The sequence below is a fragment of the Fukomys damarensis genome, unplaced genomic scaffold (genome assembly GCF_012274545.1).
Source record: "Fukomys damarensis isolate Sample0158 unplaced genomic scaffold, DMR_v1.0_HiC HiC_scaffold_14, whole genome shotgun sequence".
NCBI classification, from domain to species: Eukaryota; Metazoa; Chordata; class Mammalia; order Rodentia; family Bathyergidae; genus Fukomys; species Fukomys damarensis.
In genome coordinates, this window is record NW_022900926.1 from 70050211 (window position 1) to 70074295 (window position 24085).

Consider the following 24085-nt stretch of genomic DNA (forward strand, 5'->3'; position numbering starts at 1 on the left):
AAAAAAAAAAAAAAAAAAAAAAAACCTCTACCGCATAGACAAGAGATAGAAGAGATGTGAGAGTATAAACAAGGTGACCTGGCTGGGAGTTTCTGTAGAGGTGTGGGCGTGGTGAAGCAATGTTGACCCCTACTGAGGTTTGCAGAGAAGATATGTGTGTGTGTGTGTGTGTGTGCGTGTGTGCAGAGATATATTTTTAAAAGAAAAAGAACAATGGAATATGCTTAAGAATGAGAAGGGAAATCAAGAGAGAAACCAGGGCTTACCTTCACGTTTCTTACCTAAGTAGCCCTGAAAGTAGTGATGACAATTATTCTTACAGTGAAGTCGGGGGAAGAGCAGGGGAATCAACATTTTCAAATCTGTTCAATTGGAAATTTCTCCCTTACATACTACTGGTGGGAGTGTAAATTAGTTTAGTCACCGTGGAAGGTAGTATGGGAGGTTCCTCAAAAATCTAAAAATAGAACTATCCTGATCCAGCTAAAGCACTCCTGGGTATCCATCTAAAGGAAATGAAGTCAGCATACAGAAGAGACACCAGCATACCAATATTTGATGCAGGACTATTCACAATAACCAAATTATGGTCAGCCTAGTTACCACCCATCAACAGATGAGTGGATTCAAAATTTATAAATTAGGAAATTGGCTGCTTCCAATATTTTATATATATAATTATATAAATTATATTAACAAATATATATATGTAATTACAAAAGAAGAATGAAATCCCATCACCTTGTCATTTCCATAAAAATATATGGAACTGAAGATCATTATGCTAAAAGAAATGTCAGACATGAAAGACAAGTATTGTGTTTTTTCTCACATGTGGAAACTTAAAAAAAAAAAAAAGATGACCCCAAAGTAGAAGTACTATCAGGGACTGGTTTGAGAAAGGGTAGGAGGTAGTATGAACATCATCAATGCACAATATCAGCATATATGGAAGTGGTACAGTGAAACTACTGATTTGTATAATTAATAGAAATTAATTTTTAAAAGTTATTGCATTTTAACATGGAAATTCCTGAGACAAGTTGAGATATTGTATGAGTCTGCAGCCCCGGGCTTTGGAAGTACAAATGTGGGAACTAGCATGTGCAGTAATCAAAGTCACAGGGTGTGAATGAAGATGATAGCACCTGACTCGCCTACAGGGGCAGGTCGAGGAGGGCTCTGTGAAGGAACAAGCAGAAGCAAAAAGGTCTCACCGTGCAATTCAGACTGGCCTTGAATTCACTGTATAGCCCAGGCTGGCCTTGAACTCGTGGTGATCTTCCTGCCTCAGCCTACTGAGTGCTAGGGTTTCAGGTGTATATCATCACTCCTGCCTTACATGATACCTTGGAAGGCAAGAAGAGAGTGTTTTAGGAAGAAGTGGTAAATGGTATAAAAAAACTATCCTACCAATAGGCTTAGATAAATGAGATCAAAAAATTTATCCCAGAGTTTGGTGAAGTGGATGGAGGCCACTGGTGATTTGTGGGAACAGGATGAGAGGCCATTGGCAACAGTGTATAGAAATGTCCCTTAGCATCCAAGGGAGATTGTTTCCATGCCCTCATGGATACCTAACTACTGGATATGTGAGCAGATGCTCAAGTCCTTTTATAACATGATATAGTCCTTGCATATAACCCATGCATGCCCTCCCTGTACAGTCATCTCTGGATCACAGACACAATACAATGCTGTCTGTAAATAGTTGTTATACTGTATTGTTATACTGCATAGCAAGAAGGAATATCTGCACATGTTCAGAGCAGATGCAATTTTAAAAATAGGTTCAGAATTTTCAGTCTGCCACTGTTGAATCCATGAATGTAGAGGGCTAACCATAACCTCTTTAAGGAGTTTGGTGCTAAAGAAAGTCTACAACATGCATGACACAAGACCAGAACACAAAGGGCCATTAACAAATTAATAACTATTTCACTGAGTGGTAACTCATAAAAGGCAAGTTAAACAGAACAGTGAATCTTTTAAAACTGTTAAGCTAGCAAAACACTGAATATGTTCAGAGAGGAGGGATGTGATCCTCCACATGCTATAACCAGGGGTTGCAAATTCGAAGGACATTTTAGTTTTCTGCTAATCATTTCAACATAGCAAGTTCATTCCCAAGAACGTGTCTGAGGAAATAATTATGAATGTGGGCAAAAAAGGTGACTTTTTTGTCCCAGAATCATATACAATAATGAAATGTTGGAAACACATGAAATGTCTCACAAGAAGAGACTAGTTAGGTTATAAAACAAATGGGATTTAACGCTATCACATAAGAAGTCTAGAGATAAGTGGTTGCTGGTGTGGGTTCATCTTAGGGTCACCAAGACATTGTCCTTTGTTTTATTTTTTATTTAAAAATATTTATTAGTGCCTGTTTGCAGTACATAATATTTACCTTCTTTGTGTGGAGTAGTTACATGTACGTAACACATCATAATTCATTTTTTTCATCTCCTAGCCCCTCCATCTGTTGATCCCTTTCCCATTTGAAAACAATCTCACTTCTTTCTATTATCTTTCATTGAGCTCTTTATTTATAATTTGGGTTTCTCACATAAGATAAACCTTGCAGTATTTAGGTTTATGTTTCATTTATTTCACTTAACATTATGGCTTCAAGGTACATTCATTTTCCTACAAATGACTCAAATTTATCTTTCTTATGGCAGAGTAGTACTCTGATGTGTGTGAACACCACATTTTCTTTATCCATTCATTTATTGATGGACATGTAGGCCACTTCCAAGATTTAGCTATTATGAATTGTGCTATAAAAATGGGTATGCATGGATCACTGAAATATAATGTCTTTAATTCTTTTGGGAAGATACATAGAAGAGGAACAGCTGGGTTACATGGAATTTCTATTTTTAGTTTTTTTAAGGGATATCCATTCTGATTTCCACAGTAGTTGTACCAGTTTACATTCCCATCACCATGTGGATGGGTTCTTTTTCTCCAGCAACCTTGCCAGCACTTATCATTGCTTAATTTCTTAATTATTGCCATTCTTTCTGGGATAAGATAGAATCTCAGTGTGGTTTTAATTTGCATTTTTCTAATGGCCAGTGACACTGAGCATTGTTTTATGTATTTACTGGCCACTTGCACTTCTTTTGGAAACTATCTGTTCATTTCACGTGCCCATTTTTGTTTGGGTCTTTTATTTTGTGGGCTCTAATTGTTTTGAGTTTTTTAAAAATATATTCTAGATATTAGCCCTTTGAGGAATAGCTGGAAAAAATAATTTACAATTCTCTAGGTTGTATTGTCACTGTTGGTTGTTCCTTTTGCTGTGCAGGTGCACTTTAATTTGATATGATCCCATTTGTTTATTCTTGGTACTCTTTCCTGTGTATTCAGGTTTGTGTTCAGAAAGTCCTTACCTACATCTATGACTTCAAGAGTTTTACCTATTTTATCTTTCACCAAGTCTCTTTTAACATTTCATTCTTTGATCTATTTTGTTTTTGGTTTAGAACACAGTGAGAGATATATGAGTCTGAGTTCAATGTTCTGCATATAAATAGCCAGTTTCCCCAGCACCATTTATTAACAAGATTATCTGTCTTTCAGAGTATGTTTTTGGCCTCTTTGTCACAGATCAACTAGTTTAGTGTATTTGAGGATGTTTTTGCATTCCTTATTCTCTTCCACTAATCCTTGTGTCTGTTTTTATGCCAGTACTACTCTGTTTTTATCACTGTAGCTTTTTAATATAACATCAAGTCTAGGATTTTGATGTCTCTTGCTTTGATCTTGGTATCCAGGATTGCTTTTGCTATTCTGGATCTCTTCTCTCATTTAAATTTTAGGATTATTTTCTCCAGTTCTGTGAAGAATGCTAGTGGTGGGTTTTTTGTTTGTTTTGTTTTGTTTTTTTGTTTTTTGGTACTTGGGATCAAACTCAGGACCTTGTGCTTGGGAGGCAGGTGGCAGAACCACTGAGCTAAATCCCCGGCACTGCCACTGGTGTTTTGATTGGTATTGCATTAAGTCTGTATATCAATTTTGGAAGTATGACCATTTTTACTATATTCATTCTGCCTATCCAGTAATAGGAATATTTTTCCATTTTCTAGTGTCCTCTTTGATTTGCTTTTTAAGAGTGCTGTAGTGTTCATTGTAAAGATAATTCACTTCTTTAGTTAGGCTAATTCCTAAGTACTTAATTTTTCTTGGTGCCATTGTGAATGGTATTTTTTTCCTAATTTCTTTCTCCTTGGGTTCATTACCAGTGTACAGGAATGTTATTGATTTTTATGTGTTGATTTTGTATCCTGCTACATTACTGAATGTAGTTATTAATTCTAGGAGTCTTTGGGTGGATTTTTGGGGGTGTCTTCTATGTAGAGGAGCTAGACATGAATCTTTGTATCCCTCTGTTTTGCCATCCATGGTATGTTAGCTTTTTGTCTGAGGAATAAGCTCCTCATAGCTACAATATGGTTGCCACAAGCTTCACAACATTCAAATGCCAGAAACACCAGGGTTGCTGGGAGGGTTGTTGGATCAGTGACAGCTAGGCAAGAAGTGACCTTTTCCTTTACACATACCAAGCTTTTTACAAGGAAGAGAATCCCCCATCCCAAGCAAAATTCCCCTCAGGTGGTGGTAGGGAGTGGGAAATATTCCATTACATCTCACTAGAAAGGATGAAATCACAGCTCATTTCTCCCTAGACTAGAGCCACAATGACCTTTCTTGATATCGAAGTTTCCTGGCTGAATATCTGAATGAAATAAAGAATGTGTTGGGTAAGCAACAATAGTCTGCCAGTCTCCTCCTCATGGCCTCTGAGCCAGAGCTCTTCCCTTCTCACATGATGCTTGTCCCCCAGTGCTTCTGTCCTTTCTATTTCCTGCCCATTTTTTGAAGCCCTCTGACAGGGATGCTGCAGACAGGGTTGCTGTCTTTATACTTGAGTCTTTATTTGTGACAAATCTACTTATTAAAGAAAATAAAAAAGAAAAACTATTATATCTTTTTTACTGACCCTAGAATTCCAAACACCGCCCCCCCAAAAAATCCATTGACTCCAATGTTCAATGAGTATATGGGTTTGCAGCCAAGCTATTAAAATTTCAATATGACTCAAAGTTTATTGAAACTTGTATAGTGGTCACACACATCAGATATAGGAATCTCTTTTTGCAACCTTTAAAGAAAAGTGAGTAAATTCAGGTTATTTATTAAAAGTTCTCATATTTTGCCAGAGCCCACACTAGAATGAAGGAAAAAAAAATCCACACCTTCTTTTCTCATCACATTGTTAGGCAGAGTCTTCTTTGTTTTTGGGGGAGTAATGGGGATCGAACTTGGGTCCTTGTGCTTGCAAGGCTGATGGCTGAACCACTGAGCTAAATCCCTGGCCCTTAGGCAGAGTCTTCTTATAGTTTAATTTCTAGTGCTTTTTATGCTCACACATACTGTGCGAGCTTGTACGCAAACACAGAAGGGTCACTGAGGACACAGGTGTGGTCCACCCAAGCTGTAAATTTTGGTGTCTGTAGAAAAGCAGAGCTAGAACTTGAGGCAGGTCAGCAATCACAGGCAAATGTTTGATTTTTTAAAGTTATCAGAAGCCTCTTACTTTGTATAGGACTTGGCTACCAGAAGGCCCAGAGTACATAAAATTATTTTAGAAATAAGATCATACCAGTTGCTTCAGCAAGTACTGTACCATATTTTCCCCAACTAGCAAAAGAATAGTTGAAACTATGATTCTTAGTAGCGCTTTGCTAACGAACAGCCGTCCATGCACTTAATTATTGATTCACTGGAAATTTCTCCTCTCTTTATCACCTATCTTACACTGTCCAATATTTTCAGTTTTTCATAGCCACAGACTTGGAGTCTTGCATACATTTCTGGCAAATCTTTCAAGAATCAGAGTTGCTTCGGGATCTATTCTTATAAAATCTAATAAGAGGGTTTCCTTTTTGCTTACCCCATGATGTGTGCTTTTTCATTCTTTGTGTTCCCATAGCCATTTCCACCCTATCTTTCAAGTTACACAATGCAGTGATGAAGAGAAGGAAACTGGCTGAGAATTTTGAGGACTGGAAAATTGGGCCCACGCCAAAAAGTACAAGCCTGACTTCCCGTTTGCTCATCTAGTTGCTCTGTTCACTGAGTACTCAAAAGGCTGAGGCTGGATGAGATAGGAGAGTTATCTTTTGTCAACATGAGCAAGCAGACACACAGGGGCGCACATTTTGAGTAGCATTATACAATATGAGGTAAAGGTGCTCTGAGTGTTAGCAGATTCCTGAAAAATGATAAGGTTCGGAAACAGCAAGTTGGTCTGAATGTTTTAAAAAATATTTGTTATAATTTTTTTACCTGAAACTCTTGTTCTGTCTCATTTCCTTCCTAGTTCTTGGCATTTTCCTCCTCAAGCCTATCTTCTTTTGTTTTCAAAAAAGGAAGACTGTGGCTTCCTATTTAACTAGATACTGTACTTAAAGACTAGCTGGGAGCAGGATGCTCTCCTCACAGAGGAGGAGGGGCTCCGGCTGGGAAAGCCCAAGCTTCCGCTACAGCAGAGCTGAGAAGGGCTTTGCTTTTCAGAGCTGCTCTTCCCTTTTGGAGCAGGAGAAGGAGGATCAGAGAGTGGAACTACCCTCACAGCACTTCTAAAAACTGCTTCAAGCTTTACCTCTCCTGGACTAAGGCTAAAATACTGTATACAATTTGGTGGCCCATTTTAGTTAAGCCCATTAAAAAACAAACAGAAAATGGGTACCCATTCCAAGACTTAAACAAAAGCTTAGAACTGTGGCTGCCAGGTGATCATTACAGCCATCACTTTCCTTTCCGAGGAGAAGTAGCCATACTCTTGCTCACACGTTTGGGAATTTCAGGCAAAGTACCCAATTAAATACTGGCAAAGTTGCTGTCAAGATTACCTCTAGGAAATGGTCCTGGGGCAATAGCATGTTGAAGGAAATTTTAGCATTGGCTTAATATCCTCTGTTCTGTTAGAGCTTTTTATAAAATCACTTCATGATTTTCATTTTTAAAATAATCCAGCTTTTTAACTGTTGTCAGTATACTTTTTTAAATGAGCACGTTACACTTACATAAAGATAAAGAGAGGTAAAGAAAAGCATTAGTGAAAATTCCTTGTTCTGGAGACCCCTCTTACCTATCCCAAGACTAAAATGTCGTACATGTCCATTCAGATAGAAAGGGGGCCATTTAGAAATAGATGGATTTAAATTTAAATGTAACGTTACAAATATGGATTCATTTTATTGAATTCATCTTCTTCTTTTTTCTGTTTTGAGATTTCCTCATTTGCTTTTGATTGATGGAATAGCTTTCCTAAAATGAAAAGGAGCTGTGTGCTGTACTTTCTAGAATCCCATTGTTTCATCTACTTCCTGAGGTCTCCCTCCCACAGGACTGCATGCATGGTTTCAATGAGATTTCTTCTTTCTGTTACAATTTCTGCATGTAAACTGAAAACAAAAAATCATGCAGGTTAGATGAACAAAGGCTTAGAATGGACACATCCCCTTCTATTTAGAGCCCTGAACACAAATCATGGCTTAGAAGAAGGGGGTTGGGGAGGACAGATGAAATTCATGGGCTTAGCCTCATTCAACAAATAAATACAGAAAACTTGAATATGGATATTGTGGATATAGAAATATATTGTGGATATTTAAAGTATAAATGTGGATATTCCCTTCTGGGTAATAAAGCAACATCATAGTGTTTCTTGGTTTCTACAATGGAAGTTCTTTGTTGAAATAATGTAAACCTATTTCTTTTGCAAAATCATATGACCATTTATGGGCCCATAAGATGTTTTTCATTTCAAGGCCACTATATGAGTATTTTGATAAAGTCTGCTTCATTAGTTATCTCTCTTCTTTATGTATCTTCAGCCTTTCTATTTATTTATTTATTTTTTTGGTGCCAGCATTGAACTCAGGACCTTGTTCTTGTGAAGCAGGTGCGGTGCCACTGAGCTAAATCTCTGGCCCCGCATTTTTCATTATATTCATTTTTCTTTCCATCAAATAAACTTTTTATATTTTCATCTTAAACAACAACAACAACAACAAAAACCTCCCTGCCCTTCCCTTAACATCTAAGACCCTTCAAAAGGATGGTCTTCTTCAGGTTACCAACCCTCCTGAAACAAAATCCAACAAATACACTTTAGGTAGCCTGTCCTTGCCTCCAGTGTCTTGGACCCTGCTGGAATTCTCTCCTCCTTGAAACGTTTTTCTCATTGAATCTACAACTTCTTCTATGTTTCTTCCCTCACATCTCCTTTGTTTCTTCTCACCATCCTGTGTGCTCTCTTCAATTTCAAACAGCAGCACGTTCCATGTTGGGACTTCAGCCTTCTCACTTCCTTTGAGATTGCATTTAAGCAGTCAGATATCTAAGTGTCCATTGTAAATAAAGCGGTGTTCTTGCTTGCTGGAATTATAGGTAGTGGTAGTTACTTTTACATATGTGTTCATATCACTTAGGGTTCATCAGAGGAATATTTCATTAAAAATATGATATATAAAGGATTACAAAGTAGGCTTACAATGGCTGCCTGCAGAGTCAGGGTGGTAGAGTACAAAAGGGCTGTTTACTCTGGGGAACCAGAGGATCCAATCAAATGTTGGAAGCCTGGGGCTCCGTGCAAAGTTCCGTGACAGTCTGCATGGGGAGACTGTGGGGTCTGCCCTGGAAGGTTGAATAGGGCCCTGGAGGTCTAGAGGTGGAATCCAAAAGCAATGGCAAAGATTGGAGCTCCTCCAAAGAAGCAAAAGTGAGCTTTCCTTCTTTCTCTTTTTATTCTATCCAGGCAAAAAGCCTACTGGGTAGTGCCATCCTGGAACCACAGTGGGTCTTCCCTCTCTAGTAAGTCAGTCATTGAGTCATGGCTGGAAATGTGCTAAGCTAATCCACTAGACATTTCTTATACAAAGTGACACCTCATTTAACCATCACAGTGCCAATAACCAAACTAAAAGTCCAGCCCAAGTGTTTCTTTAAGTATTAGATTAATAGAGCCAACTGCCGCTGGACATGTCTACTTACAGGCCTCAAGCCACCTCAAACTAAGTGCATAAAATGCAGAATTATTTCTCTTTTCAGCCATACTCCAAATCTCCTTCTTGGAAAGTCACCCAAGTAATCACCCAAATTAGCAAGTCAGGAGAATTTCATAGCTCCTTTTTCTTCTTTATTTTGTCCATCTAATTTGTCACCTGGGTTAGCTATATCTTTTTATTATGACTAGAATATGCCCTCAATTCTTCCAATTCCCAATGTGTCCACCTTAATTCAATCTGTATCATTTGTGGCCTAAATGGTCTTCCTGCCTTTCTGTTCACCTTACTTCTCTTCCCAATTTCTGAATACTGTTAAACCACAAATGTGATCATGTCACTTGTCCACTTAAAAGCTTCTATTTATTGTTGGGTCCTAGATGGCATACAAACTCCTTGGTGTGACATATTAAGCAAAATACTAGGCCCATGTAACAGATTGCAGTGCTTGATCCTTCACAAGACTTCCATACCAGCCAGACTACTTTGTTTATAAAAACATATATTACTATGTTTTTATAAGTAAGGGCTAGCAAATTTTCAGGCCTTTTTTTCTTTGCCTAAACCGTTCCCTATTCCTGAAATGCTCTTCCTTCTCTCACTGTCTAATCCTCACTTTTTCCTGAAGACATAGCTCTGTGTCAGGTAGACCAGGAAGCCTGTAGAAGATGATCTACCACTGTGGCTGAGACACTGCCCCATGAAGTACCTTCTCATTTCGTGTGTTATGATCTCACGTACTGGAGAGCCTCAGTAAGTGATTTTGAACAAATTAACCAATGAATGAATGATGAACATAACCTAATTTATTTTAGAAGTGTAATACTAAAAATCGTACTGGTAATACTATAGGAGGTCTCAGTGAATGACTAACCTATAGATGAAGGAACCAAAGCTAATGAATAAGTGGATCTCACGAGTCCTATTTCTTTTCTCCTCTCCATGCTTTCTGAAATCTGTGTTTCTATATTTCTCCATTGATTAAAGTGAAGTATTGTTTTGATGAAGGTTTAACTAGAAAGCAATCAAAGTTATTCAAAGATATTAATATAGTGACTATCACAGAAGACACATAGGATCTTTACTACTCTCTGAGGCTCAGTCCATTGCTACTCAATGTACAACAGGCCCTACCGTTATTTTGCATGTCACTTTTATTTGGTAGTATCAGTATTTTAAAACTGTTCCTTTTTAAGGGAGCAGATAATAAATATTTTTTCAGGTAAAATTTTGATCCATCCTTTCATTTGTACTATTTTCCTTTTAAAATCATCATTGTCATCATCATCATCACCCAGAGAACAGCACCATAAACAAAGATTTCACTGACACATTGGAGAGAAGCCAAAAATCTACACTATAGGTTAGAGGGCATATGTTTAAGAAGCAAAAAAAATAATTTGCCATATGTAATCTAGGAGAGAGGCAAAAAAACAAGGATGTAGTGATTTATAGATAACTAAGAATTGCTAAGATGAAAAGGAAGAATGATTTTGAATGTGGTCAAAGAGATCAAGACAAGCAAAGAGTGAAGTAAGAAGAAAGTATATAATGTGTAAAATCTATGTTGGTAGACAAATTCAGCAAGGAAATGAATAAATTTATAAATGTTGAATATTTACTAAGTGCCAGGCACTGTATCTAAGAAGGTTCCATGTACTTTTAGCTTATTTAATCCTCATAAGAACCTAGTAAGAAAGGTATTTTATGATTGCAAAGGAAAAGAACAGCCCTAGAAAGGTCAGGTAACTTGCTTTGCACAAAGGCAAGCTATTTAGTATTCATAGTAAAATACTAATTAGAATTTATAAAATATTTACATTTTTCGAAAGAACTTCCATACCTGACTTCATTAGCTGTCACGATAGGTCTATTACTCTTCCTGTTTTCAGATGAGGTTAAGACTTTTCTATGGTCACTTGATAAATAGTACAATTGAGTTTTGACTCCTTCAGCTATAGCATGCACACCTCCAAGAGCACAAATCGTAACTCTAAGTGGACAGAATTCAAAAAGACAGGCCTGAACTCTTCTCCACTGCTTTTATTTTCACAAAGACAGGTATTTGCTGTAGGCTTTGTTGAGATATTATTCACATACCATAATGAACTTTCACTTCAATTGTATACATCTGTGATTTTTATTATATTCAGAATTTTATAACCACCACCAAAATGTAGTTTTGGAACATCTTTATCACCTCCCACTCAAAGAAACCCCACACTCATTAGCTTTCATACATTCTTCACCACCCCTAGTCCCTAGCAAGTACTAATCTGTTTTCTGTCTCTATGAATTTATCTACTCTGAACATCTCATATAAATGGAACCATACCATATATCCTCTTTCATAACTGGCTTCTTTCCACTTAACATGTTTTCAAGATTCATTCTTGTTATATTCTTTCTTCATTCTTTTTTGTGGCTGAATAATATTCTATTGTATGCTTACCACATTATATATATTTACTCATCAGTTGGCAAACATTTGAATTATTTCTACTTTGGTACTATTATGCTATGAAAACACATGTAAAATATTGCATGTAAATATACATTTTAAAAAGTAATTATTGTTAGAATTGTCTTACTGGCTAGTTCTATAGAGGAGGGTCCCTTGAAATATTCTGTAAAACAAATAGACAAATTCTGGGCCCAGTAAATTTGGCCAGTATATCATAATACAGTCCCCTGCTTTATCAAATCACACTGTACAAGAGGAACAGAGAAAATCTACCCTAAGGAAACCTGCTTAACGTTCCTGCTCAAGGTTCCTCCAACTTCTATAATGGTGGGATCTTCTTTCTTAGAACCTGATTTACCTTCTAAAGGACCAGAGCATTATGAAACACATTTTGCGACATGCTACCTCAAATATTTAGCAAAGAGAATATTTCAGAAAATGAAGCTGAATGTTTGGAGTTTGTTCCAGGATACTCTCTTTCTTTAATCCAATCCAGCATCTTTGCATATGAAATACACATTATAATAATAGATCTAACATTATGGCCCCATTTCTATTTTGGGTTGAGGAAAATAGGTTAAAAATTTTTCTTAAAATATGGCTTTCTTTGATAAAAATAATCGTAGGTTGCTCTAGCAGCATCACCACCTGTCATAACAGAACTCAGTGTCAGTCAGCCACCAGTGACACCAGGAATGGAGTCTCCTTTGGGATGTAGCTAATGCCTTTGTCATCTCTCTGATTTCTCTCGCACCCAGGAGAGGATTTGGTGCACAATAGGCACCCAAACTGTTGATGAAGAGGTGGGTGTGTATTACAGATTTGTATGCTATCATTTTACACAAATAAAATTGTTACCCAGCATTTTACAGAAAAGGCAGCCAGACAAACAAACAATAAGCAAACAAAAAGGCCCAGAAGAACTGTGACTTGCCTAAAGTAACACGGCTACTCTCCATACAGCACCTTGGCTGGAGTCATATCCTCTAATTTATAATTTTGTATTGTTTCTGATATGTACAATTTAGGATTGGAATCTTAGTTTTTAATCTAAATTTCAAATGAAAATTGAAATTGTTTTGCACTCTAAAAAAAAAAGAGAGAGAGAGAGAGAATTTAGCTTGACTTGTGCTAAAAGGAATTGTGCCAAGAAATTGAGGTCAGTGTTTCCTTTCCTTGAAATGGTGGAATGTGGGAGAGGGAGTAAGCACTGGTCCCAGTTGGAGTCTGAAGCTTCCAGATCCTAAGCAGTGAAGAACTAAGAGAAAGACGAAGGCCAAGTGATGAAAGCTGAACTGCAAACATTCTGGAGCACTGTGCTGGGCTGCCATGCATTGCATTTTCAGCACCACTTATTTATACACTGACTGTTCGGAGTGGCAAAACTATCTCCAAAAAATACATCTAAATACAACCCATGCTAAAGAGGCTTGAGAAGATGAGCAGCTTGTTTTTCTTTTGTGAGTTGACTGGGTCACTAACCTTCACTACTGCATGCAAAGATAGAGTGCAGCAGTGCAGAGCTGTACTGTCTGTGTGTTATGGAAATCTATATTAGAGTGAATTAGACACTCTGAGGGTAAAGGGCCTGCTACACTCTTGTTTACTAGTATTCATAAGAGTACTGTGAAAATGACTTTGCTTTAAAATTGTATGGGAAGATGCTGAAACTAAGCAATCGCACGAATCTCCTGCCTCAATACCCTTGGCTGTTTTAGATAAAATCGTGAAATTCCTACAGAAGGAGAATTTCAAGTCAGCAGATTTTGCATTGTTTTTTAGTCATTTTGTCTATTTTCACTTGAAGTTATGATAGGCCACCTAGGTCCTTTCCTGGACCCCCATCTTGCCCTCTTGACCTGAGTTAGAATGTGAACCCCTACTTTGGTTTTGATTCACTGCCATGCTAACCCAGTGTACTTCCCCTCATATTTAATTTTATATTAGCACACTGTACTTCCATTCTATTTTATTTGGATAATAATAGCAATTCTCCTAACATTAGCATGGTGCTTATCTTGGTGTTTAACATATACACTTGCTGAAGAGAACTGACTACCTAAAACAGCAGATCTTTTTCTGAGAATGGGAATCAAGAGTGGAAAATGATCTTTTTACCATATGTTTGTAGAAACCCACTGGCAAGGAGGCTCTGTAGATTACAAACTGAGGCCAGTGTCCTTCCTCTTCCCACCCAGTACCTCTGATCTTTGACTCTGGCCCACCCACCAGCAGGCGAGAAGGATTCAGTCCTTACCAGTAGAATTAGCAAGACTTGGCCCAGGGAACTGGGCCACTTCAACCTTAGCACCTGGCCTCTCATGACACTCCCGTGAACATTTTCTCAGCAGTGTGGGGTGGATCTTGTTCTTTTTTATGCTTCTCCGTGCTGGACAGTCTTCCTTATTATTCTGACACCACATAATTTCACCTAAACCTATGTTATGTGGTGTCGACACCTAATATAGCCCCTTCTTAAGGATGACTTTAAAATATGTGGAGGTGAGAATCCCTGAGTTCAAAGCAGAAGAAGTTTGCTTTTGGCCTGTTTATCATTGACTCCTTTGTGCAACTCACTTAACTTCTGGGGCCTCTGTTTTCAGAAGGGCAAGCAGGGTGAGCTCCACAGCTCCAAAGCACTCATGGAGTTGTTGGGAGAATTCTGATAAGAACTAACAGACTTGAAGAACTTTAAAATAATGACAAGAATCACAGAAATGCGGCAGACATTATTAGTTTTGCCTGCCAAAGTCATCCTCTTATAGTTTTAATGAAGAGATCTGCAGAAAGTAACAGTCAGCACTGAATTTTACACCTGCTAAGGCTCTAAGTACCTGGGCCATTTGCTTAGCTCCTGCTTTTCTTACCTCTGCAGAAATTTGTTAGATAGGAAGAGTGGAGAGATGCAATAAAACCTCTCTGAATTTTATTTCATGAAAAAAATTGGTCCTTCCTTGAAAAGGATGTCTTTTTGCTTGTTGTTAGAGTCAAATATAAAAACCAAACAACCCATAGTGTTCTTTGGCAATCGCAGAGCCTATAGTAGAGCCCAGTTATAGAGAACAGCTCTTCTCAGATGGCTGGAAACTTTGACTTCTTCCAGACCCCTTTGGTGGTCTCTGCTTTGATTTTCTAACCATATGCTTTAGCTTACTCTGGTAAGGCACCTCAATTCCTTTTGAAAATAAGCAGATTGTAAATGCTAAGTAAATAAAACTATGGGATGGGGGGTAACTACAAATTTGGCTATGAGCTGCTGTCATGAATTGTAATCTGTAACCTGCTGTGTCTTTTCCAATTCCTTCAGTACCTATGGTCCTTGTAATCCTGGATGCAATACCTTGGCCATGAGTGCACTAGGGAGAAAGTGTTCCAATGTTTCTTTTGGCCTAAAGATGGAACAGGTAGAGAAATCAGTGAACATTAGAACTTTAGTATCAGTTTAATCAGATTTCCTGCTTTCTGTCTTCTTGTGCATAACAGGTTGGAAGAAAAGTTGCTTAAAATATTAGGAATTATTCCCTAAATATATTCTTAAGATTAAAACTTCACCCACTCAATCACTCAAATCAGAAACTCACTCTGAACTTTTCCTCTGTTGTACCATCAGACAATCACTGACACTTTGACTTCTATGGTTCATGCCAGTGTTTTCAAGCCTGGAGGCACATTAGAATCACCAGGGGGGCTTTGAAAAATGTGATGCCTGGGTCTTACCTCCAGATAGCAAAGCAGTTGTCTGGATGTGGGAACTTGGTGTCAGTATTTTTAAAAACCTTCCCAGGGGGTTTTAATGAGTGGCCAGGGTTGAGAACCATGTGTCTAAGCTAGTTTTAAGCAATGCTATCCTTCTTTTGTGGTTCCATAGCCTCATCGTGTCTCTCTTGGATTAGTGAAATTGCCTCATAGCTAATTAACCTCCCTGTACTTTAGCTCTCTGTCAGCGCTATAGTTTATCTCTTGATAACACTAATTTGACTTTTTATTTCTGGTCTTCTGCATCAAAGGGGTACAAAAGGGTCCCTTTCCACCATATGCAGATTTTCTCTTACCTGAACGTTTATTAAGGAGTCACTGCATGTCAAGCACTGTGTCAAACATAAACATAGTATTTTATTTGCTACAGCAACCCAAGTGGTAGATGACAGAATTATCTCCATGTTACAGAAAAGGAATTGAGATCCCCAGAGGTGAAATATATTGCACCATCTTAGAGGCAGTAGGTGATAGAGACAGAGCCTAAATGCAGGTCTGTGTGTGCTCTTAACCATTGCAAAGTTTTACCACTTGTTCAAAGTAAAGATAGAAGAAAGAATGCATGGGTTTACAAGCTCTTCTTTTAGATATTTCCTAAGATATTGGAAGGATAAAAGATATTTAGGCTCACAAGTACAAAGAGAGTAGGAGAGAGGACACTAGTTGAATGATTCAATCATATCTCAAAAGACAGAAAAGGGATGGAGGAGAAGGGATGGGGGAGAAGGATGCACTTACATAAGTGTATCTAGGATGTTATGTCTTATAGGACAAATGAGACAGTGGTACCAACAAGGAGAGTAAGTTCATCCTGTAGCATTATAGCTCAGGAGCTAGGAATCTAGTAACAGTACCGAGGGTGGGAAGTCAAATACATGAGGAATAGCTTACCTTGCTTACGATATGGGCATAAAACCCCAAGAGCTGTTTACTCACCCCTAGGCAGAAGGAAGATTTGTTATTTGGAGAAATAGGAGCAAAGAGGCTCAGGACTGGAGACAGAATGCACAGCATGGCAGGAGTCAGACTTCATGCTGTGAGGGAATTAATTGCAAATCTGCCTGTGGAATGGTCTTACTCTACCTGGCCTTCTGGTGCTTTTTGACTGTAGGAAGCCTCTCAGACAGGACATCAGAGGACTCTTCTGGACAAATAGAATGGCTTCTGGGAAAGGATACGGGCTTATCTTGCATACTAGTATTTCAGAGTTCTCCGAGAGAATGATTTCCTAACCAATCATCCCAAAGAGAATCATCATGCAATGGGGCTAAGAGGAGGAAGCCCTGTATTAGTATTCTATTGTTGCTCTGATACATTGCTGCAAACTGAGCTTTCCATTGTTGCTGTGACACATACTTTTCAGTTCTGTAGATCAGAAGTCTGACACAGACCTTGTTGAGCTAACATCAAGGTCTGAATACATCTCCTTTCTGGAGGTTAAGGGAAATTCATTTCCATGCTTTTCTCCAGCTTCTAGGGACTGTTGCTTTCCTTGGCTTACGGTCTCCTTCCTCCATTGCCAAAGGAAGCAACATTGTCAAAATCCTACTCATGCTGTCTTCTCTCTGTTTCTCTTCTTCCAGACTTTCTGCTTGCAAAGAGCCTGGTGTTTATGTTTAGCTGGCTTGGATCATTCGAGCTACTCTCCCACCTTAAAGTCAGCTGATTAACAACCCAAAGCCCTGGCACTGTAAATCACCTTTGCTATGTTTTGTAATGCATTCATACCATATTCATAGGCTCTGGAGGGGGAGGTGTGGACGAGGAAAACCTGAGAAATTGCCACAGGGTGTCTAAGGAGACATGAAGAGGAAATGTAATGTGGGCTCAGGAACAGAAAAAGGGCATCAGTAAAAATTTACAAAATCTAGATTTGGATTAATTATATATATATGATCATTAATTATGACAAATGTACTACATTAGTAAGACATTACGTTATTAATTCGATTTACTAATAATTGGGAAAACTGGGTGTGGCGTATGTGGAAAATCTCTTTAGTATCCTGACATATATTTTTCTGGCAACCTAAAAATATTCTAAAATGAAAAGTTATTTTTAAATAGATAATAAAATTTGCCCCTGGAGGTTCAGACAGAATGAATGATATGATGGGGAAGAGGCTTTGTTTGATACTCTCCTTCTGAAAATTACATTTTAAAATCATGTACGTATACACATACTATTTTGTAAAAATATAAATATATATGTAGTTCCTCCTCTCTGCTCACTCTGCACCTTCCTTCTAGAATGCCTTCTTCTCATCTTTGCCCTGTAAATATTTCTTAACTCTGTAAGATCCAGCTCAGATGATGTCTGTACCAGATCCCCAATGAAATGAATCACTCCCCTTTTGGTTCACCCTTCATTTTTACCTGCTGCTATCATAATTATGGACACATCATTCTCCATCATTATTATTTGTTCAGTGTCTGTATGCCTACCAGGATGTGAGCTCCCTGAGGCAGAAACTGTCTTACAGCACCTTGCTCAGAGTAGATACTAAAGAAATATATATCTATATCTATATCTCAAGTTAATGACTGGGAAAATGAATCAATGGATCAACAAATAAACTTATGAGAGCAGCACTCTACAGGAGAACCACTGGCTTGTTTATGTTCTTGAGGTCTAAGAGTTTTCCTGATAACTACAAAGGTTATCATATCTGACTGTGAGTTTGGATCAACAAAATTACTGTCTTGGCACACACAGATAAGACAAGCTGATGCTTAAGCACTGAACTTGTTTGCAAAAGAAAAGTGTGTACGATGAGCTTAATACAAAATAGTCATAAAATATCTATAAGAAAACAAGGTAGGGTTTGGGGTGTAGCTCAGTGGTAGAGCATTTGACTAGCATGGGTTCAATCCCCAGCACCAGGACAACAAACAAACTAATATACACACAGGTGACAAAATAGACTTAATGATATAAAATATATTTTAAAATATTTATGCAATTAAAGGCAGTGAATAGTGTAGTATATAGCGAAATCAAACAGAAAATACCTCTGTTTAAATATTGCTTTGAATTCTTTGCCCAGTGTTGTTTCTACAACATCTGATTTCCTACCCTTTTGTGTGTGTGTGTGTGTGTGTGTGTGTGTGTGTGTGCATTGCTGGGAATTGAACCTAGGCAAGCACTCTGTCCAAATTTTCCACTTCTTCTGGAATAAAATCCAAAGTCTTTCCCAAGGCCTCTGAAAGGCTCTTTCTGTGTCTGGCATCCTTCAAGTCTCAGCTCAGATTCAGGGAGCTCCTCCCTGGCCATTACCTTGAATAGAGCCATCTCCAAGTTATCATCTGTCTTCCATCATCCTGTCTGTATCCTTTATAACATGCATCACCCCGATAATCTCCATGCTGATTTATTTGTTTGTTTTTCAGATCTTAGCTCTTACCTGTTTGTGTTTTGTCTATCTCCCTGCTAGAAAATAAGCACACCTTGGGCCTGTGACCGAGAGTTGAAGTGCAAGGACTAGCGCTTCATGCCCCTCTGAGGGGTCCTTGTAAGCAGACCAGGGTAGGGGCGCTAAGGGAAGGGGCTGCTTGGCTCAGTCAGTATTCTCTCTTCTGTTCCCTCAGTGTCTTAGCTGGAAAGGCAATGTCTGAGGAACCTATAACTAAGGATCCACTATTTATTTTTTTCTCTTGGACTATGAGCAGTCTTTCTCTGATCCATTACACGTGCTCTGATGTGTGATTTTTCAGGTACTCAGGAATACATCATGTGGAGTACAGTCTTCAAAATGCCTGCCAGGAGGCACTTGTAACATGGCCTGAGGATGATTTCCAGCTTTGTTATTTATCTGAGTATCCACTCTACGGCCTCCATACCATTTGTACGGACAGCAGAGAGAACTTCTAACAGGAAATATAGTTCCAGACCTGGTCCAGCAAGTGGGGCTGAGACAAAGTGTATACATCATCACACCTTCTGACAAATACTCTTTTGCTGTCATTTGCTGTCTAAAAGAAAGGAAGAAAGAAAGAAGGAAAGAAAGAAAGAGAAAGAAAAAGAAATGGGAGGAAGGAAGGAAGGACGGAAGAACCGAAGGAAAAGCAACAGAAAAGGCAACCATTCATAATAAAAATGGCAGGACATAAGTTTGGGTTCAGAAGGTAAGAGGAACTGGCTCAAACTTACAGCAGCAGTTTCTAATTGTCATTGCAAACATATGAATGGATATATTTTAATCAATGGCGTTAAAAACATAAAAAGAAAATAAGCATGGGTGACCTTCATCTTAAAAAACACTTAAAGGCATTCAGAGTCAAGTGATTTAGTGATGCTATCATATATCTAGTAAAACTTTTACATGTGGTAGAAATTCAGATTTGGCAGACGTGAAGACAAAAATAGTTTTCTGAACGAAGGAGATTCTTTAACACTGAGAACTTTCTGATGAGAACATAGCTCATGGGAGCAATCAAATTGGCTACAGTCCTTTTTCTGAGAACCTAGTGTTTGAAAATCTAAATAAATATTTGGAAGAAAGAAGATATTGTTTGCATTAAAATGTTTATAGCTATTCTATTTGTAGCAACAACAATAAACACAAAACAGTCTGGAAATATGGAAATCTCTACAATTGACAACATAAATGTAATTAATGTATTGATTTAATGTCAGCATCTAAATGGTAGGTATGAGAACTAGATGAACATGTGGGAAATTATATTTTAAATAACATTAAATGAGAAATATAATATGGCATCAAGTAGTGATTATAATTCTGTACAGATATCTTGAAGAACATAATCACATAAAAGCTATTAGAAGTGGTTATAAAATATTGGCTATTTATGGAAACTGGATGGCCCAGTTTTTAAAATATAATTATCTTGATGTCTTCTTATCTTCTACTATACTGTTGGTTAAATATATTCTAATTAAAAACTTCAGCAAGTAGAATTATTTTACACAGGTCTCACTACATAGTTCAGGCTGTCCTTGAACTCACTGCAATCTTCCTGCCTCAGCCTCCAAAGTGCTGGGGTAACAGATATGTGATGCCACATCGGGTGCAAATAGAATTTTTAAATAAACTCCATTTCCAGGAGTGTGAAGATTCCCCTACCCCCTTGCATGGTGAGAAAGAGTAAGCATTTAGGTATACTCTCCCTGCAAGTGTATCTGGGGCAGGGGAAAAAGCACCCTGCTCAATCCATGGCCAATTTTTAGACAGTGAGGCAACGGCTGAGTCAGAAATCTGTACCCTGATATCTTTTCTGCTTTTGTAACTAAATCCCATTTTTAGCAGAACTCAGAGTCACATGCAGTAAAAATTGCACTTTCTAGTTTCCTTTGTGTATATGTGCAATTAGGTGACAAAGTTTTGGTTAATAGCTTATAAAGAGATGCACTATGAATAACTTCCAAGAAGCATCTTTGAAGAATCAAGGTGGGTTTTTCTCCCTATTTCTAGCTCTCCGGAAAGCAGATATAGTGGCTGGAGCCCCAGCAATTCTTTGGGGAGATTATGATAAATGTTGCAGATAGCATAGTAATAGGATGTAACCTTGCTTTCTGAGATGCCTTGGAATGCTACTTGGACTCTGGCTATAGAACTCTAAACATTTTACATAAGTGATTAAAATATTGTATGTCCAAACTACTGTTAATTTGGGATTTTTACTCCCAGCCAAATTGTACAATTTTCAGTTTACTTAAGTCTATAACTTTGTTTCTTAATTTTAAAAAGAGCAAGTTAGACTAGGTTATCTACTTTCCTACTACTTTAATACTTCTCTTTTAAAAAATTTAATTTTGTGGTATATTTTGGATATACATAATGATCACATTCATCATAGGGAATTTGTATCGCTATATAGCTTGATTCTTTTTTCCCCAGTCCCCTCCCCCAACCCCTCTTCTCCTTATGTACAAAAGTTTTGTTTCCATTTTTTCCTTTTTATTCTTTTTTTCTTTTCCCTTCTTTCCTTTCCTTTTCCCCCACTCCAGTTCCCCTCCCCATTTGAGCATTTTTTTCTTATCTCACAATATCTATTACACATTTTAGTCTTCATTTACACTTTTGATTTCTTATACCAGAGAAACAATGCAATATTTAAACATGTGCATCTGATTTATTTCTCTTGAGTATGGTCTCAAGGTGCACCCATTTACCTAGAAATATCTCAAGTTTATCCTTCTTTACGACAGAGCAGTATTCCATTGTATTAAAAAAAATCACATCTTCTTTATCCACTCATCAGTTGACGAGTATTTTGGGTATTCCACTATTACAAACTGTGCTGCTATAAACATGAGTGTGGTTATACCACTGTGGTATAATGCTCTTAATCCTTTCAGGAAGATACCAAGAAGGGGATTAGCAGGGTCAAATGGAAGCTCTAGTTTTACTTTTTTTGAAGAATCTCTGTACTCATTTCCATAATCAGTCTGCACTCCCACAAACAGTGGAAAAGGGTTTCTTTTTGGTAGCGGGGATTGAACTCAGAAGGCAGGTGATGGCACCACTAAGCTAAATCCCTGGCCCTCAAAGGGTTTCTTTTTCCCCATATCCACACCTGCATTTAGAATTGGCTGATTTCTTGATAGCAGCCATTCTTTCGGGGGTGAGATGGAATTTCAGTGTTGTTTTAATTTTTTTTAAATTATGGGTAACTCAATGTTTATTTTTTATTTTTAAAATTGAGTTTATTGGTACATTTTAGGTATACAGTACAATTACATTCATTATTGGGATCTTGTACCTTTACATGACAGGTCTTGGTTCTCATTTTTTCCCTTTGTCTCTGCCCTCCCTTCACCCAGTGTTGTTTTAATTTGGATCTCTCGAATGACCAGTGATGCTGAACATTTTTTCATGTATTTATTTGCTATTTGTACCTCATCACCTGAGAAGTGTCTATACATTTCAGATGCCCATTTTTGGATTACGTCTTTAAATATGAGAGGGGTCTGATTTTTTTTTAGTTCTTTATATATTATAGATATAAGTCCTTTGTCTGAAGAACAGCTGGAAAAAATTTTTTTCCCACTCTGTGTGTTGTCTCTTCACTCTGTTGGTAGTTTCTTTTGCTGTTCAAAAGGTTTTAAATTAGATGAGGTCCTAGTACTCAGTATCATTCTTGCAATATTTTAATCTTTGTGATCAGGCTTTTGTTCATAAAGTCTTTGCCTATACCTATATCTTCAAGAGTTCTACTTTGTCTTCCAGAAGATTTAATGCTTCTGTTTTAATATTTAGATCTTTGATCCATTTTGATTTTTGTTTAGTGCATGGTGAGAGATGTGGGTCTAGGTTTAATCTTTGGTGTGTGGAAAGCCAGTTTTTTCCAATATTTCTTGAAGTCTAAAGTGCATATCTCCTATTATGTACCTGTTAATGATTAGAGTCTTTCCCTCAAGATGTATCTGGAGTTCAAAAAAATGTCTACTCACAAAAGGGAGAAAATAATTTACAATTCTTTTCCCAGTACACTCACTGTTAGTATTCTGGTAAATCCTGTCATGTTCTATAAATGTGCATTACACCTACTTTTTATAACCTGCTATTCATTTCACTACATTGCAGATACATTTACAATCCATTGTAATGTTCTTCTTTATTTTTTCAGCTTTAATTGAGTTTATTGGTACATTTTAGGGATACAGTACAGTTACATTCATTGTTGGGATCTTGTACCTCTACATGACAAGTCTTGATTCTCATTTCTTCCCCTTACCTCTGCCCTCCCTTCACCCCCTCCACCCCTCCCCATCTACAAACACTTTATTTTCATCTTTTCATTCTCTCACATTTTTTTCTTTTCCCTTTTTACTCTTCCCCTACCCATCCCACCTTCCCTACACCTTTAGCTCCTTTCTTCCCATTTCTAAATGTCAGTAATCTTATAGAATCTTATGCATTGTTGCAGATTATTCACACCAGGGAAACTATTCGGTATTTACACATATGTGACTTATTTATTTCACTTAGGAGTATATCTTCAATATGTATCCATTTTCCTATGAATGAATCTATTTTCTCGTTCTTTATGGCTGAGTAATATTCCATTTTATAGAAAAACCACAACTTCTTTATCCAGTTTCCAACGGATGGGCAAATAGGCTATTTCCAAGATTTAGCTATTACAAACTGTGCCACTATAAACATGGGTGCACATAATTCTCTGTGATATGATTCTTTTAGTTCTCTTGGAAAGATACCCAGCAGAATGATGGCTGGGTCAAATGGAACCTCCAGTCCAAGCTCTTTGAGGTATCTCTATATTGATTTCCATAGTGGTTGCACTAATCTGCACTCCCACCAACAATGGAGAAGGGTTCCTTTCTCCCCACAACCCCGCCAACATTTCTTATTGTGTGATTTCTTGATAGCAGCCATTCTTTGTGGGGTGAGGTGGAATCTCAGTGTTGTTTTCATCTGCATCTCTTGAATGACCAGTGATGTGGAACATTTTTTCAAATATTTTCTTGCTGCTTTTACTTCTTTGTCAGAGAAATGTCTGTTCATTTCGGATGCCCATTTTTGAATCATGTCTTTATATTTGGGGGGACTGATTGTTTTGAGTTCTTTATATATCCTTGATAATAGTCCTTTGTCTGAGGAATAGCTGGTAAAAATTGTTTCCCACATTGTGGATTGTCTCTTTGTTCTACTGATGGTTTCTTTTGAAGTACAGAAGCTTTTTAGTAAGATGAGATCCCAGCTGTTGATTCTATCTGCTAGTTCCCGTGCTACTGAGGATTTGTTCATAAAGTCTTTTCCTATACTAGTGTCTTCCAGAGTTCTGCCTAACTTACCTT

General features: G+C 37.7%; 1 long non-coding RNA gene across 1 annotated transcript in view; it reads left to right on the top strand.

Moving 5' to 3' along the window:
- The window catches only part of LOC117285994, a 31257-nt gene extending 11950 nt beyond the window's left edge, over positions 1-19307 (top strand). Inside the window, exon 3 of the long non-coding RNA XR_004517104.1 lies at positions 19018-19307. This is a non-coding gene — a long non-coding RNA (uncharacterized LOC117285994). The remainder of the gene's footprint in view (positions 1-19017) is intronic.
- The last annotated feature ends 4778 nt before the right edge of the window (positions 19308-24085 follow it).